The sequence below is a fragment of the Mytilus californianus genome, unplaced genomic scaffold (genome assembly GCF_021869535.1).
Source record: "Mytilus californianus isolate M0D057914Y unplaced genomic scaffold, xbMytCali1.0.p SCAF_13, whole genome shotgun sequence".
In the NCBI taxonomy this organism is placed as follows: Eukaryota; Metazoa; Mollusca; class Bivalvia; order Mytilida; family Mytilidae; genus Mytilus; species Mytilus californianus.
Window position 1 is genome coordinate 21672364 of NW_026262615.1, and position 19189 is coordinate 21691552.

General features: G+C 32.1%; 1 protein-coding gene across 2 annotated transcripts in view; it reads left to right on the forward strand.

Moving 5' to 3' along the window:
* The window catches only part of LOC127723362 (golgin subfamily A member 4-like), a 126761-nt gene that overhangs the window by 55458 nt on the left and 52114 nt on the right, over window positions 1–19189 (forward strand). The gene's annotated exons all lie outside the window — the stretch shown is intronic.

Genomic DNA, 19189 nt, shown 5'->3' on the forward strand with positions numbered 1-19189 from the left:
AAACAGACTACTTCTTTGTTGTTGAGAAAATGAATAATTCCAAAGCAAACGTGTTTTGGGTTGGAAACAATAGCAATTCCACTTTCCTCCATATACAATTGTATGACAAATGCATGATTTCTGATCATATTACTTATTGGAATCACCTTAACTTTACAAGTTTAATTTCAGAGGATTACACAAACAATCACTGATACAAAAAGGAATATCTCATATAGGATTAATTTTATGAATATAATTTTTTACGAAAAATGCATAATTTCCATAGGGAAAAGACATCAAAATTATTTCCCTGGGAAACTATTCATTTTCAACTGGTATTCATGAAAAGTTTCCCCGGGAAATAGACAGTAAGATGGTTTTATTTTGTGCGTGAGTATTTCCGATATTTTGCATCAGAAAACTTATGGTTTCCTAGGGAAATATTTCTTATATGGTTCCCCTGGGAAATTCATTTAGTCAGCTGCATTTAACCTCCTTTCACAAATAATACAGGGGTTTTATTGAACACTCCCTTTTTAAAGGAATTATAAGTGTTATTACACCTCATTCAAAATATATAAGAAACATAAAAAGCGAAAATCAACTATATTTATAATAAATATAAAATTAGGAAGCATAGAAATGTTATAATTGATCAACAATACCTCCATGCAGGGGACAACATCGGATAAACGACAGTTTTTCTTTATACAGTCAACAGTATTGTTATTTCATTTGAGGACTATTAAATAAATAAAGTGAAGATTGATCTCTAAATGATTGATAAAACCCTCTTTATTAGATAACAACTACCGACTGATGTTATGGCTCACATGGCTAAAAACAACAGTAAAATTATCATTTGTTATTTTTATCTAAATTGAATAAACTGCTTCATTAATCTATGACCGGTCACTGACGTCACCTCAAACAGATGAATAAATGAACTCATTACATAATTTAGATTGTCTATGCATTTCGAATGATTATCACCTGCATTTGTTATTTGTTAGATAATCAGTTTATCAAAACTCCACCTTGAAATATTACTTTTAAAACAATCCTATTTGTCATTCATACAATTCTTTATGAGTTGATCTAATCAGAATATCTACTTTATAGCTATATAGGCATTCATAGAACACCTGCAATCTTTGCATTATGTGCATTGTCAATACGTTTCTCTTCCTCAATCTATAGATTACTGCACGGTAATCATACTAATTAGTGAGTTTTTCTGGGTATTCATAAGCAACAAAATTAATCGGCAAGATTTGACAGACAATGCAATGATTAAAAAGATTTATATATTCCAAGTGAAATTCTTAATTTGTATTTCATTGCATGTAGATAATCACGTAGATTTACATTGCGTAATTTTTGTGACCACAATCTAATTATGTATCTGACAGTAGTTATTGTTACTCTTTTACCTCTTGTCTTACGTAACTCATCTGTTAAATATCAATTGTAATGCCCTTGGAAGAGTTTTAAAATTCTGAGTCAGACAGCTATAAACTTGTTTTAAGAATTATTACCATTGTAGTCATTTTATATACATCTTTAAAATAACAACTGTAAAAAATTCCATTGTATTTGGTTATATTATAAAAAAAAACGAATATCCAAATCACAATCACGTTTCCACTATGTTATATTTATATAGGTTGCAACCTCTCTCATAATCAGAATTCTTAACAATTGTAGTCATTTTATATACATATATATATCTTTTAATATAACGTAGTACTATTAAAAATCGGAAGTCCCAATCAAACTCTTTAAAATCTGTCGGGAACTGTCAGTCTCTAGAACAGTTATTCTGACACATTTAAAATAATTCCTGCTGACAGAAGCTGGTCAATCCTAGGACAGTTTTGGAAGTTCTACCCTTGAACAAATTATATTAACATATTTATCATTTAACTTTTAAAGACCCGGTACAATTTAGAGCTTGGCATATTTTATAGACACATGTCATTTTGTTGAAGACTGTATGTTGCCTAGATGTTTTTTTTGGTAATTTTCGTCGGGTTGCTGTCTAATTGAATTATATACTCCCGCATCTCCTTTTATTCATATTGACAGTTCTACCCCAGAACTCAATTGGACAGTTCTATCCTAGACAAGATTTGGATACTTTAAAACACATCTTGTCAGTTATACCCTAGAGTAGTTTTTGGACAGTTTTAGCATAGAATATATCCTGACAGTTCTACTTTACCCTAGAAAATATTCAGATACTTTCTAGAGTAACATTGTTCTAGAGTTGTTTAAAGCAATTATAACACATATAATTCTGACAATAATAAAAAGATCTATTGAACAAACTCACATGTTCAAAACGAACATTATATGATATATATGGTTAAAGTTAAATGTTCTTATGCTCATCTGACATTACAATTTTTTCGTTGATGCTTTTTACTACTCATGTTTCATACATTTGTAAAAGGTAAGCAAATTCTGTTGTTCAAGTATAAAAAAAATATTCAACGATTTCTGAAGTACACAAAACATTAGGTTGATACTGCCGATTGTATACATGTTCAAACGGCTTCATATCTCCATATATTATACTTTCAAAGTAAAACATTCAGACAATGAAGAATATAGATGGTCATAAGGTATGTTAACTATTCTCGAGACAGATGTTCTGACAACATGTTATACTTTTTACATACTGTTCAAAGTAAACTACCTTGGAAAAGGTATGCACTTTAAATAATAAAAAAAAAGAACAACAATAAATTCATAGCACGTAACATTTTACGCACAATTTTTAGGATTTATTGCTTTCGAAACATCACGATTTTCATTCTTCTTAAAATTGTAAACCAAACAATTCCCAAGTCTCAAGTCAGCAAGCTGTCAGTAATTCAGTGGTTGTCGTTTGTTGCTGTATATCACATTTGGTTTTCGTTTATTGTTTTAAACATAAATCAGGCCGTTAGTTTTCTCGTTTGAAGTGTTTTACATTTGTCATTTCGAGACCTTATACAGCTTGCAATGCGGTGTGGGTTTTGATCATTGTTGAAGGCCGTACGGTGACCCATATTTGTTAACATCTGTGTCATTTGGTCTCTGGTGGGAAATTGTCTCATGGACACTCATACCACGTCTTCTGATTTTTATGAACAGTTTTTATCACTGTACTTGAAAAGTAATTAAAGGTTGATACACATTGATATACAATCTTAATTTTACTGAACGTTCCGTCGGCGTATTTCTGCAGCAAACATAGGTTATTGTCCATATTCCTGTATAGTTGACTTTCATAGCTGGTTCTATATTTTTCATTCAGCGTCAATCAGTTATGATTATCAATACACATACTCAACTTAAATATTAATTTGATAAACTTGTCATAAAAGTCTAAATAAAAATTCTGAAAAACAATCGATCAAAAATTATTTTGCAGAATTGCAAGCACTACAAAGAATTACTTGTAATGATATTGTTTGAAATAAATAAGAGTTCTTGTCTTTGTACTCTTTATTACAACTGCGTATAAAAATTATTAGCGATGACCCGTAATGTCAGAAAAAAATTGAATGTAGCTGAATTTATCAAATACAAGTGTCGGTTACTTTATACTTTTATGATTTAGCAAATTTTTGTTTACGATCTAACGTAGTCCAGAATACTTATTTCATAAGGCAATTATTGTCACCTTCTACATGTAAGTCATTAGATTTTAAGTTAATGATCAGTTGAATTAGAAGAATAGTTCTGCCAATTTGTGTGCATGAAATAAATATCTTGTGTTTGCGAAAGTTATTACAAAGGGTCCTGCGAACTTTCGCGTCGATTTAATCTGACACTGAAGCTATTTTCAATGACAAAATACTATAATCAAATCAGGGATATGTATAATATTCTAAATATAAATGTATTGAACAACTGCAACATTGTGTTTCGATATCTCACTTTCATTTCTGATTACACTTGTCAATACCGTTATTTTGAATGATTTAAACATACAGAGAGAGAGAGAGAGAGAGAGAGAGAGAGAGAGAGAGAGCATTGAGGAAATGTGTTTCTGAAACCAAGTCTTGCATGTTTGGAAATAACTGCTCTGTGTTTCTTTAACAAGCCTTTGTTTTTCATCAAAGGAATCAAAAGAGAGAGAGAGAGAGAGAGAGAGAGAGAGAGAGAGAGAGAGAGAGAAAGAGAGAGAGAGAGAGAGAGAGAGGGAGAGACAGTAATAAGCTGATACAGTAGGCATCGATTCTGTTTTTATCACTTTTCTCCCACTACAGTTACACATCAATTAATTGTATCGCGAAAACAAAGACACGGACTTTTCATTTTGTTCTGCTTTTTAAGTTCCTTTATTTACATACTATCAATTTATAACAGTCATTTAAAAAGCTTGCTATTTTGAAACAGAGAAGCGAACATCCTTAAAGAAGATTTATATATTCCCACTGATTTTCTTAATTTGCATTTCATTGCATGTTGATAATTACGTAGATTTACATTGCGTAATTTTGTGACCACATCCTAATTATGTATCTGACAGTAACTTTTGTTGCTCTTTTACTTCTTGTATTACGTAACTCATCTGTTAAGTATACATTGTAATGCCCTTGGAAGAGTATTTCAGTTGTGAGCCAGACAGCTATAAACTTGTATTTAGAATTATTAACAATTGAAGTCATTTTAAGTACATCGTTTAAAAATAAGGTATGATAACAAATATATAAGAAAACATTATATTTGGTTTCAGTAGTAACCTCTGAAAATCTAGAACATCTATTCTGACACCTTTAGAACAGTTTCTGACAAGCTGGTCTGCCCTAGGAAGTTTTCGAAGTTCTATCCTAGAACAGAGCATATTTATTTTTTACATACTCAGGTAGAATTTAGAGATTGGCATATTATAAAGAAACCTGTCTGTTGTTGAAGACAGTATGGTGCCTAGATGTCTTTTGGACATTTTTCGGTGGGTTGCTGTCTCATTGACGTATATCCCCGCATCTCCTTTTATTCATATCTGACAGTTGTATCCCAGAACAGGGTTGGACAGTTCTGCCAAAGACCAGATTGACAGTTCTACCTTTAACAATTCCTGAAAGTTTACCCTAAAGCAGTTTTAAAACAATTTTAGCTTAGAATATATCCTGACTGTTCTACCATAGAACATATTCAGATAGTTCGAGCTAGAGCAGAATTGTTCTAGAATAGTATAGACAGTTGTCTGACAGTTCAAAGAGATATTACAGCTGCTATCCATTCGTTTGATGTGTTAGAGCTTTTGATTTTGCCATTTGATTAGGGATTTTCCTTTTTGAATTTTCCTCGGAGTTCAGTATGTTTGTGATTTTACTTTTTTTTAACACTATATATCTAAAGCTAAATGTGTTCCTGCTTATCTGATATTATTTTTTTTTTCTTTTTGTTGCTTCTTACTACTCATGTTTCATACCAAATTTGTTTGAAAATGTAGCGAATTCTCTTTTTCAAGTATAGAAAAAACAAACAACGATATACGAAGTACACAACAAATTATTTATATGAATTAATACTGCCAAATTCATAAAATTTAAAATTGCTTCATATCTCCATATATTATACTTTCAAAGTAAAACATTTCAGACAATAAAGAATATAGATGTTCATTAAGGCATGTTAATAATTCTCTATCCAGGGGTTCTGACAAAAATGTTACGCTTTTTACATACCGTTTTAAGCAAACCAACATTAAAAATTATGTACTTTTAACTAATACAATAAAAGAACAAAGATGAATAAGTGGTAGGTAACATTTTACACACATTTTAAAGACTTATTGTTTTCCAAATCTCCATGTTTTTCTGCTTAAAATATATACGAAATAGTTTTTTTCTCACTTTTTTCAAGAAAAGTAATTAGATGTGATAAACCATATATTATCTAATATATATCCCGCATGCAAAGCTCAGATTCCTTGCCTGACTTTGGTAATACTTTTTGTCCTACATGTATTTGGTTATATCAGCTCTTCAATGTTAAGATTGGGATTTTCAAATATTTTGGCTGCAAGCATCACTGAAGAGAGATTAATTGTCGAAATGCGCATCTGTTGCAAGAAAATTGGTACCATTGATGTTATTAATTATACTGAATGGTCCGCCACGTTATTGTCACATCAGACATCATTCATATATCAGTACCGTGGCCTTTCATATATAGTTGCATGGACTCTTGGTAGTTACTTCCGATGAGTCACACTATTAGTTATTCAATGTGATTTGCAGTATATAAAGGTAATTGTGCTACTTTTTTATCAATAGAAAAATATTTACGCCGTCTTTATATGTAATAGTCACAATACACTTCATTGATGCAATGTATAGATTGAATATATTATTGTTCTGCATATGTTTCTAATCATGTTGTTTATATGTTATATGGCCTCAAGGGGCCCCTGTTTTGGCGAATAAAGGCTTTCCATATTTGGTTCTATATCCTTATATGAATAAAAGGAGACAACGGCCCATCGACAAAAATAACAAAAAAGACATCTCGAGGGCAACATACAATCTTCAACATTACAAAGGTGTCCAAACTATGCATTTAAATTTTAGAATTTCTTTAAACTGAGTTTTACTGTGCGTATTGCTATGTATTTGTTTATTCTACATGGATTAGAGGTATAGAGGGAGGGTTGAGATATCACAAAACATGTTTAACCCCACCACATTTTTGCGCCTGTCCCAAGTCAGGAACCTCCGGCCTTTGTTAGTCTTTTTTATAATTTTGGTTCATCTATATGTTTCAGAGTTTAGTGTGACGTCCATTTTCTCTGAACTAGTACACATATTTATTAAGGGGCCAGCTGAAGCCTGCCTCCTCGCTGTGTTAAAGACCCATTGGTGGCATTGGGCTTTTTTTTTCTGCTCTATCGTCTGGTTGTTGACATATTCTCCTTTCCAATCTCAATTTTAATATATACCAAGCTCTTAATCGCCAAGAGTTTATAAAAGTTGTTGATGAATTAAATGGAAACAATGAAAGAACAGCCATCAACACCAAATACCTCATATAACCAAAAAAATCAGATACGACAAAAATTATTGCTTTAGAATAGGCTCATGAAAACGTGGCGGGTTCAGCTATTTTTAATTTTTTTTTTTTTTTTTTAAGATATCACCCCAAACCTTCCTTCTTTATTATTTCTAATAAAGTATTAACAAAGAGTACTAAAAAGCCATACAATCAATCTATTATTCATTTACCTAGAATGAAATAGATGTAAAGACTCGAAACATTGTTCAAACCTTCGCTATTTCCTTTTCTTCATTGATTTTCGCCTTCTTTACGTTTTGAAAAAGAATTTTAAAAAAAATTAAAAAAAATCTTTTGACCGAAATAGGACAATAAAATACAGAAATGACAGCTGCACGACTCTAAAATCATTTTCAAAAATCAACTTCCATATCAAGACAACAACTCTTCATACACATATGAGATAATTCATAGTACTAAATCATGATACAAGAGAATATAAGAAATTCAGTTTCAAAGGAAATATGGAATAAAAAAGCATTTACTGGAAAAAATTACCATAATGGTAAACAAGGAAGACTTAAAAGTTTTAAGTATTTAAACTATGAAATCCTCATTCAACTTCCATAAGTTATGATTATTATATTGGAAAAAGGGATACACTTTATAGGGAAACACGAAAAGATCACAATGTAATTGTTGTGTTTTTGTTCAACTGACAGATTCGAATTTTTAATTGATAAATCTCCAACCAATATTAGTGAATGGTTCATTAGTTTTGCAAGTTTCGTTTTTGGAAGCAAGCTTGATTTTGTTAATTGACTGTAAAAAGCAGTTGCAAACAAACACTATCAAAGCATGTCAGTTGCTTATCAAAAGTTATCAAAATACACATACTCAACTCTAATGTAAAAACGATAAACTTGTCATAAAAGTCTAAAAATTCTGTATAACAATCAATTAAAATGTATTTTGCAGTATTGTAACCACTACAAAGAATTACTCGTAATGATGTTGTTAAAAATGAATAAGCGTTATTACCTTTGTACTCTTTATTACAACTGCTTATAAAAATGACCAGCGATGACGCGTTATGTCAGAAAAAATGGAACGTAGATCAATGGATCGCTGAACAGGCATCAGTGTAATCGTCAATAGAGAACATTTCGTGAATTTTCCCGCCAACAGGCGTAACACATTCACGTGAATAAGGAACTCGAAATTATTTTATGAGACAGCAACCATAGAACATAAAGTCCATAAAAGGAATTTTGTTAGTTTTATTATGATATTACTTTTATCAAATACAAGTGTCGGTTACTTTATACTTTTATGATTTAGCAAATATGTTTTTTACGATCTAACGTAGTCCAGTTTACTTATTTTATAAGACCATTATTGTTACCTTCTACATGTAAGTCCTTAGATTATTAATTAATGATCAGTTGAATTTGAAGAATAGTCCTGCCAATTTGTGAAATAAATATCGTATGTGTGTGAAAGTTATTACAAAAGGTCTTGTGCACTTTCGCGTCAATTTAATATGACACTGGGGCTAGTTTCAAAGACAGGATACTAATATTTCTGACAAATGCCACATTTCAGCTTTATAATTTTCCGTAAGAGACCCCCCTGAAGGAATTGTATATGATTATGGAATATGGAACATACTTTTTTAGATGGGATTGGACCCATCCCTGCATATTTGGATATAGCCATTCCTCGCCTCGTTAGCGAGAAGACATAGTTTATCTTTGTATCAGTTTCTCCCACTACAGTTGCGATATCTCGAAAACAAGGGCACGAACATTTCATTGTTTTCTGCCTTTTTAATTCCTGTATTTAAATACTATCAATTTATAACAGTCATTTAAAAAGCTTGTTCTTTTGAGACAGAGGAGCGAACATCCCTTAAAAAGATTTATATATCCCCTTTGATTTTCTTAACTTTGTATTTCATTGCATGTAGATAATTACGTAGGTTTACATTGCGTAATCTTGTGACCACATCCTAATTATGTATCTGACAGTATTTATTGTTACTCTTTTACTTCTTGTCATACTAACTCATCTGTTAAATGTAAATTGTAATGCACTTCAAGGAGTTTTTAAATTCTGAGCTAGACAGTTATAAACTTGTTTTTAAGAATTATTAACAATTGCAGTCGTTTTACATATATGTATATGTTCATCTTTTAAGCAAGAGGAATGATAACAAATGTAAAAACCTCCATTGTATTTCGTAATACTAAAACAAAAAAAAAATGTCCAAATCACAATCACTTTTCCACTATGTTATATATAAAGGTTGTAACCTCTCTCATAATTTGGCAAGAACTGTCAGTTTTCTTACACCTTTAGAAGTTAGAACAGTTTCTGACAGAAGCTGGTCTACAAAAGGACAGTTTGGAAAAAATTCAACCCTAGAACATATTATATTTACATCTTTTAAAGACTCGGGACAATTTAGAGCCTGACATATTGTACAAACACCTGTCTAAAATATGTTGACTACATGTCTTTTGGTTTTGTTTTTCGTTGGATTGCTGTCTAATCTCAATGCTCATCTGACTTTGTTTCCCTTTGTTACTTCTTGGAACTCATACATAATTTTCTTTCTAAGCTCAGTAAATTCTGTTTTTCAAGTAAAGAAAATAGATACAACGATTTATGAAATGAACAAAAGTGAGGTATATAAGTTAATTCTGCCGATTGCATACATTTTAAAACCGATTCATATCCCCGTAAAAAATGAATATAGATCCTCATGAAGGCATGTTAATTATTTTCAAGGCAGATGTTCTGACAACATGATATGCTTTTAACATACCATTCAAAGAAAACCAACATGAAAAAAGAATGCACTTTTAAATAATACAATATAAGAAAAACCATAAATTAGTGGCAGATAACAATATTACGATTTATTGCTTGATTATTTTTAACTTATCAGTAGAGACTTCTCCTTAAGGTACCAGCTCTTTATAACATTTGTTTATTTAATAGTCACAACACATATGTAGTTTTATTATGAAATTATGAGTATAAAACTTGTCTTAAGTTCAGTGGTTGTCGTTGGTGCATGTCTGTCATATTTGTTTTTCGTAAATTGTTTTGTTGTAAATTAGGCCGTTAGTTTTCTCAGTTGAATTGTTTCATATTTTACATTTCGGGGCCTTTTATAGCCGACTATACGGTATGGGTTTATCTCATTATTGAAGGCCGTACGGTTGCCTATAATTGCTTACATCCACTTCATTTGAACTTTGGTGGATAGTTGTCTCATTGGCAATCATACCACATCTCCTTAATTTTATATCAATATGTTTTTTACATGTCTATATTGAATATATTATTGTTCTGCAAATGTTTTTAATCTTACTGTTTTGAAAAATACCCTCCCATGGCCCTTATTAGGCGAATACAACTCTTTTCATAGTTAGTTCTATGTCCACATATGAATAAAAGGAGGTGTTTGGTTAAAAGGACAGTAGTACAACGACAAACATAACAGAAAGACATCTCTAGGGCAACATACAGTCTTCAACAACTAACATGTATCTAAACAATACAGTATTTGTCATGCTCTAAAGCGCCCAGTCTTGATACCAATTGTGGATAAATAAAACGGAAACAAACAACGAACTGAAATCAACACCAAATTCTTCAAATAAGTAAAGTTAACCATCCGATATGACAAAGACAACAATTGACGTAGTTCCTACTCAAGAAAAGATACACGAACAAGTGGCGGGGTTAAAATACTGTTTTTTTTTTAAATCCCCCCCCCTTTTCCCCCTCTTTATTATCTTATCACAATCAGTGGAATAACAATGCGTTCATAAAATAGAATAAAATTAACCTGTTTGTCATTTACTTGGAATAAAGTAAGAATGTCTGGGCTGAATTAAAAGACTCGAAACATTACATTTAAACCTTTGTTGTTTCATTTTCTTCATTGATTTCGCTTCTTTGCCGTTTTGAAAAATATAACAAAAATAATAGAATAGTCTGTTCACCAAATTGAATCGAAATGGAATTATAATGTTAGGAAATGAACTGAATACCGAAATAACAGTTGCACTACTTTAAAAGAATTAAAATCAACATCCATATTAAGACACCAATGGACTTTAACAACATAAACAAAATTGAAATTTATTGTTAATCTGAAGAAATATGGAGATACAATTTGCAGTATTGACTGAAACATACGAATTATTGTATACTAGCAAGATTCAAAACTTTAAAAAGCATTTGTACTATCAAATCGTCATTTAGCTTCCATAATTTATCGCTATTGAATTGAAAAAGTAATCAACTCTTTTGAAACACGAAAAGATCAAAGTGTTATTGTTCTGTATTTGTTTAACTGACAGTTTCAATTTGAATGACAAATCTCCAACCGATATAAGTCAATGGTGTATGAAGTTTTGCAAGTCTCAATTTGAATGCAAGCTTGATATTGTTAATTGACTGTAAAAAGCAGTTACCAAATCAAAAGTCATCAATACACATACTAAACTCTAATGTAAAAACGATAAACTTGTCATAAAAGTCTTAAAATTCTAAACAGCAATCGATCAAAATGTATTTTGGAGTATTGTAGGAACTATAGATATATACAAAGAATTACGAAGAAATATTGTTTGAAATGAATAAGCATAATTACCGTTGTTCCCCTTTGTTACTACTGTTTAAAGACATTACCTGCAATGACCCGTAATGTCACAAAATATTTGAGTGTATACCAATAGATTGTTTCAGTGTATTTGCCAAAAGAGGTCTTTTACATTCTTCCATTTTTTGCATCAACCGGCATAGCTCATTCACGTGAATAAGGAACTCGAAATTGATTTATGAGACAGCAAACAAACAACACAAATCAGTCAAAGGAATGTTGTTAGTTGTATAAGGATATTACTTTATCAGATATAAGTGTTAGTTACTTTATTCTTTCATGATTTAGCGAATGTCTTTTTTACGATCTAACGTAGTACAGTGTACTTATTTTATAAGACAATTATTGTTACCTTCACCATGGTAGTAATAAGTCTTTAAGTTAAAGATCATTTGAATATGTAAAATGGTCCTGCAAATTTGAGGAAATATGACATGAAATAATTAGATTGTGTTTGAAGAAGTTTATTATTAGGGGTCCAGAGCACTGCCGCGTCGATTTAATCTAACACTGGAGTAAGTTATAAAGACAAGATACTGATATTAAGGTATATGTCGAATATTTTAAATACAAATGCCACATGTCAGCTTGGTCATCTTCCAAACGTGGTTAAGTTTTATATCATTTTTGATACATTGAACAACTGCAACATTGTGTTTTGATATCTCACTTTCATTTCTGATAACACTTGGCAATTTCATATCTTCTATATTTTCATATTTATTGGGTGTTTAATACTAGAAATTACTGCTACCGTTAAATTAATGTTTTATAAATGATCAAGTCGGCGATGGGGTTCCCTCCAGTAGTACATTGGAATGAGCCCACCCTGAAGGAATTGTCATGCAATGTTTATGGAAAATGCTCATCAGTAAGATGGGGTTAAAGAAGTGTGATTCTGAAATCCCGTCTTGTATGTTCAGAAGTAATTGTTACTTGTAACTGTTAGCATACTTTTGCATTCTTGCAGAGAGAGAGATGGGGAGAGGAAAGTGGTGGTACGCTGATGTGGAAAGTATAGATTTTGTGTATCAGTTTTCTCCCACTGCATGTGCATTACTACTGTTGTCGTTAAGTTGAAGTTGCTTGTATTTCTGTTAAGTTTCTTAACTTGACAAGTACGGAATATTCATGAAATAAATACCGACGGTAACTGATTATAGCAAATATTTAATGATGTCATTTATACTGATGATAAATTAAATCTATAAAAGTAAGGTAAAGTCAGGTTGCTCAGTCTTTGGTTTTCTATGTTGTGTTTTGTGTACTATTGTTTGTCCGTTTGTCTTTTTCTTTTTAGCCATGGCGTTGTCATTTTATTTTCGACTTATGAGTTTGCATGTCCTTTTGGTATCTTTCGCCTCTCTATTTAAGCTATATAATACTGAAAGATTTTCTCGTGCTGAGTTTGAATGTCCCTTTGGTATCTTTAGCCTCTCTTTTTTAAGCTATTTAATACTGAAAGATTTTTTCGTGCAAGATACTCAAAGAAAGTTAACATCAAAGTGTTGACGTAAAAAGTCTATAAATATAAACTAATATTCATCATGAACACATAAAAATATCGCCTTAAAGAACATGTAATGGGCTATTTTCAGTACAATAGCACAGAACTTGAAAACAAATATTATAGCAAGGCATATTACAAACTTTTGAAGATTTTTTCAAAAAGCCGTTGGATTAATAGGTATTGTATAATAAACTTGAACATGAAAAACATCGTGTTCTATTAGTATGCCATTATAAATGATATTAGATTTGCTTCTGTTGTCAGATATTTGCTTCGGGTATAGCTTTAACAGCAACGGGTTAGTCGCAAAATGTTTTTACATCTGTCTTATATTGAACGAAGTGGCCGAAGCTAAACAAACGTATAAGCAACCCCCTGCTAGCAACTAAAATACTCACAGTCTTTGTGGTAAATTTCATTGTGATTATCCTCAGGAACAATGTTTTAATTCCCGTAATTGTTTGATTTTATTCGAATATTTGGTATATAACTTTCAAATAAAGCAACTCTAGTTTATTTTTTAAAATTTCTTTTAGGTTTGAACCGCCATGTTATGTTTTAGATGTAGCTAATCGAGTTTGATATACTAGTATTGTCGGTTCGAACACACGTTTGGTTAAAACATACAAATCTTTAGTTCTAATGGAATACTGCTGAGCGAGTGAAAACAAACCGGTTAAGAGACAGACAAATATATCTGGTAGAAAGACGTTAAAATCTGACTAGGAATATCAAATATGAATAAAACAGAATATATTCGAATAACGCGAATATCAAATAAGGAGATGTTGTATGAATATAGTCACTTCCCAGCCTACCGTTTTACTCATACACTGCTACTTTTGCATAGGTACTACTACTTTACTTAAAATCTGTAGTACTGGAAATTTACTTTTGATATTTAGTACTATTTCTTTACTTTAAAGTTATTGTAATATTTATGTACCTGTATTTTACAGTACTTGATCTGTACATAAAATTTTGGTACAGAAATAATACCAACAGTGATCACAATATTCCATGTTTGAAAATCATAACTTTAAGAGATTTGAAATAGACAAACTTTCTAAATGCTAAAAATGTAATGGTGTAAAAATCTGTAGTACTTAAATTTGAAGTACAAATTAAGTACTGTCAAATACCGTACCTAAATATTACAATAATTTTAAAGTAACAAAATAGTACTGAATATTAAAAGTAGATTTCCTGTACTACAGATTTTTGGTACAGAAATAGTGCCTATGCAAAAGTAGCTGTGTATGCAAGCAATTGAACATTTGTAATATATTTATCTTCTGAATTACCAACATCCTCACATAAATGCTTGAGATGTTTCTCTGAACAATGTGCTCAATTACAAAAATGTAAACAAAAAAACTATATTATTGAAGTATTTCCGTTTGATAGCGAGGCCGAAAATAGTTTCACAGCTTAACAAGTATTAAAAAGATACGTTTTGTACCTGAGACAAGTGTTCCAGGTGTTCACCTGTGTTTTAATTGAATGTTCTTTGACTGTTTTAACTGAAGTTTTCTGCACAGAATAAACGTATAGAAGGTATCCCCAATTAAGCTGGAATACTAACATAGCTTTCTGACACCGGGATCCAGTTTGATCCACGTGATCTTGTGGTCATGGCAGAGACAAAACAATTCCTCGAATTTAAATGTTGTTATATCTATTTTACTTTGCTTGTTTAAGTATACATATCATACCATGTCTCCCCTTTTATACCAGTATTCCTCCATTTAATTAATTCTAAAACGGATCGTGTTTGTCCTAAATCACCAAGGAGGCATCACTTAGGTGCTGTATGATAGCAGAATCATTACAGGCGATGAAACATGAACAAGGGTTTATTTTTATTGCTGATATTTAAGTGTTAAAGAGGCATAGTTCAAAGAGATATTAAATCTTGTTATTTTTGTGCGCGTAGATAGATATTGACAGACGTAATTGCATAAAAAGTAATTTAAAAAAATGCAAAGATATCAAATGTGTATAAATAGATGTTGACAGATATAATTGCCAAAAAAAAAGAAAGAAATACGTTTAAAAAATGCACGATATAAACAATAATGACTTAAAAATAAGTAGTAATAAAAGTATAATAGCTGTTAATATAAATAATTAAACGTATATGATAATCAATTTTGCACTCTACCCTTGATGTTTTCAGTGCATTCATCATTGTTATTTATTTACACGAGATTACACGCTGGTAAAATAGAAATAAAATAAATTCCACATTTTCATGCATGTTAAATTGAAGCGAAGGTAAAAAAAAAAAAACGATATTATAAATTTGGAAACTAATGTTTGCTCTTGATTAGCCTAGATCATTAAGTGTCAAAAATCATTATAATGGTGTTCTTTTTATCCTTTGTCTCTATAAACGAGATGGCTTTGTTTTCTGTGGCTACGATTTTGTTCCTTTTTGTAATTCCATAGAGGTCACTTTGTGATACCATAGAGGTCACTTTGTGATACCATTGAGGTCACTTTGTGATACCATAGAGGTCACTTTGTGGTACCATTGAGGTCACTTTGTGATACCATAGAGGTCACATATAATTTGTCAGTGCGTCGTTGATCAATCTTAATCTTATTATGGGAACATAAATAGTGTTTAAAGTAAGGGAAATTATCAACAATAATCATAAATAGAAACATCAAAGTTTATTGTCTATAACAAATTGTTTCGTGTTGGGTGATGTTTCTTTTATTTTCTTGAGAAGGTGGTTTGTTTCAAGAATATAAATAATTCTCAATATAACACTAATTATTATGTTCTGATATTTTATGAGTACAGGTGGGTGATATGACGTTCGATGTAAAAAATCTTATTTCATACTTGCTTTGATCTTACGATCCGCACAGAATGTTATAGTAAAAAATGCATCCCTTTTTCGAGTTTTATGTGACTGAATTTTATTTTTTTCATACCATATTTTGAAACTTCAAAATAGATAAATCATAGGAGTACCAAAACATATAAAAACCCAATGAAATAAGATTTAAAATTGAAAGCGCCATCTGTATATTATATCAAAATAAAAAAACAGTGCGCCCCCAAGAGTGACTGGGGAATAAAAGTATGGTCACCATTGGTCTTCCTCCGACCGGCAGTAAAACCCTCGCCAAATTTGGGCGTCCCTTTGGCTGTGCGGGATGTACAAATTTGCAGCCACGTCTTGTCAGAATGGGGACGTTAAATCCGATGCCGCGTGTAAAGAGAGTGCCACACTCTTTGCACGTTAAGAACCCTTGCAACAACTCTTTGAGGGGTCAGTAGGGGACCTGTTGCAAGGCTAAATATCTGTCCCTAACCAATATATCCCCATTTCCCGTGGCAGTCTAAAATTCTCCGACCTTCATCCCGGACGCCTCTATTACAGAACCAACCTATTGTATTTATTGTTAATTTGTTCTCGTTCTGAATATGCATGAAATATTTGCCACTGGACGTTAAGCAACCAACAATCAATCAATCAATCAATCAACCAATCAATCAATCAATCAATCAATCAAAACAGTGCGATCAACAGTGGACAACAATCATCAAATATCTGCACCCATCCAACATCCCCTCTTTTTGCATATCACTTAGAATGTTGAATTATTCGAAACAATGAGGTTTTTCTATCACCCGGCATAGATTGCCTTAAGTTAACTCTTTGATATTTATGGTTTCTAACATTTTTTTACTTCGTATTTGATATGGCCTTCCAACTGTTTTGATGATTTAGGCTTGCAGCTGTTTTGATGATTTGGCCTTCCAACTGTTTTGATGATTTAGGCTTGCAACTGTTTTGATGATTTAGCCTTTCAACTTTTTGATGGTTTAGCCTTCCAACAGTTTTAATGATATGGCCTTCCAACTGTTTTGATGATTTGGCCTTCCAACTGTTTTGATGATTTGGCCTTCCAACTGTTTTGATGATTTAGGCTTCCAACTGTTTTGATGATTTAGCCTTCCAACTGTTTTGATGATTAAGCCTTCCAACTGTTTTGATGATTTAGCCTTGCAACTGTTTTGATGATATGACCTTCCAACTGTTTTGATGATATGGCCATCCAACTGTTTTGATAATTTGGCCTTCCAACTGTTTTGATTATTTGGCCTTCCAACTGTTTTGATTCGATGCAATTGATGAGTCTCATGTTGTTGAAACGTGCATCTGGCATACATAATTATAAGCCTGATATCTTTGATGAAGTTTTCCACTGACGGTCTCCTTGATTTTACGATGATGTTGTTTACCGAGCCCGGAAATTTAGATACGATCCGGATAAACTTACCAATCCTTTAAAAAAACTTATTCTAAAAGGTTACCTATTACACGCTGTAATTAGATCTTTGGTTATTGTTTTATTGGTTTAAATATTGACTTTGTTATTAGTAATTTAAAACCATACTAAATGTTATTGTTTTACACATATGTACATTCACGATATTACAGTATGTCGATACCTATATGTTGGCATTGCACAAGGTCGTGTTTTTCTCTGACTGTTAATAACGTCTTTTCACTAAATCCATTGGATGTTGGATGTGTACTGATTGATATTTTAGTCTTAGATACATGATTTTTTTATTAATTGTTATTGGCTTTGAACTAGCTGTCAGTAACTGCGGGTACTCTCATATCTGTACTTTGTGTCTTTTTTGTTGTTAGGGATGCACAAATACCCTGCCACATCCGGTCTGTGTTTTTGTTAGATATTTTCTGCTTTGTATCGATCTGATGAGTTAAGCCCTTTCAACTGATTTTAATAGTTTTGTTCATATGTTGTGCTGTAACACCACTGTCCCAGGTTAGGGGAGGGTTTAGCGCTCACAAAAAGAGAGAGACAAAAGATACCAAAGGGACATTCAAACTCATAAGTCGAAAATAAACTGACAATGTCATGGCTAATAAAGAAAAAGACAAACAGACAAACAACAGTACACAAATCACAACATAGAAAACTAAAGACTGAGCAACACGAACCCCGTCAAAAACTGGGGGTGATCTCAGGTGCTCTGGAAGGGTAAGCAGATCCTGCTCCATATGTGGCACCCGTCGTATTTCTCAAGTTGGTACAAACCCGGTAATAAGTCTAATTCGGTAGGTCACATTCGGGGAAAAGGGGACGGGATTGTAGTTACGACATTTGGAACATATCCGCTATCATCTGTGAAACGGATACTCCATAACGGTCAACCAACTCGTGATGGCGTCCATAAAATTTACAAAGGGATGATTTCAACTTCACCACTTGGAACTATTGGTTTAATCGCTTCCTTGTGAGCAGCAACCCTCTACACAAACTTGTTTAACCCTACCACATTCTTTATGTGCCTGTCCCAAGTCAGGAGTCTGTAGTTCAGTGGTTGTCATACTTGTTTTTCGTAAATTATTTTGTTATAAGTTAGGCCGTTAGTTTTCTCAATTGAATTGTTTCATATTTTCATTTCGGGGCCTTTTATAGCCGACTATACGGTATGGGTTTTTCTCACCAATCCTTGGTCCTTGAACTTAGAAAATTCACTCAAATAATCAGTTTTTCGCACTTTTTTTGTCATGCTTGAAGATATTGATTTGATGTTTGGTATATAGTTTTATCATGACAAGTTACAGATCAAATTCGAATTTTCTTCCGGTCTGATGATTTTGTGCAGAGTTATGGTCCTTGGACTTAGAAAATTCACTCAAATAATCAATTTCCACAATTTTTTTAGTCATGCTTGAAGATATTGACTTGATATTTGTTATATAGTTTACACCATGACAAGTTATAGATCAAGTTAGCATTTTGTTCCAGTACAATGAATTTTTAACCGGTAGGGGACTATGTATTGTCAGGCAATACTCACAGAATGCTTGTTTGTATATAAATGCCCTGCCTTTTATCCCGGTCGACTCAACTTTCAGAGCCACCTATTGGAGTATTGCTAATTTGTTTTTGTCCTGAATATGCATGAGATATTTGCCAATGGACGTAAACTAAGAAACAATCAATCAATCAAGCAATGAAAG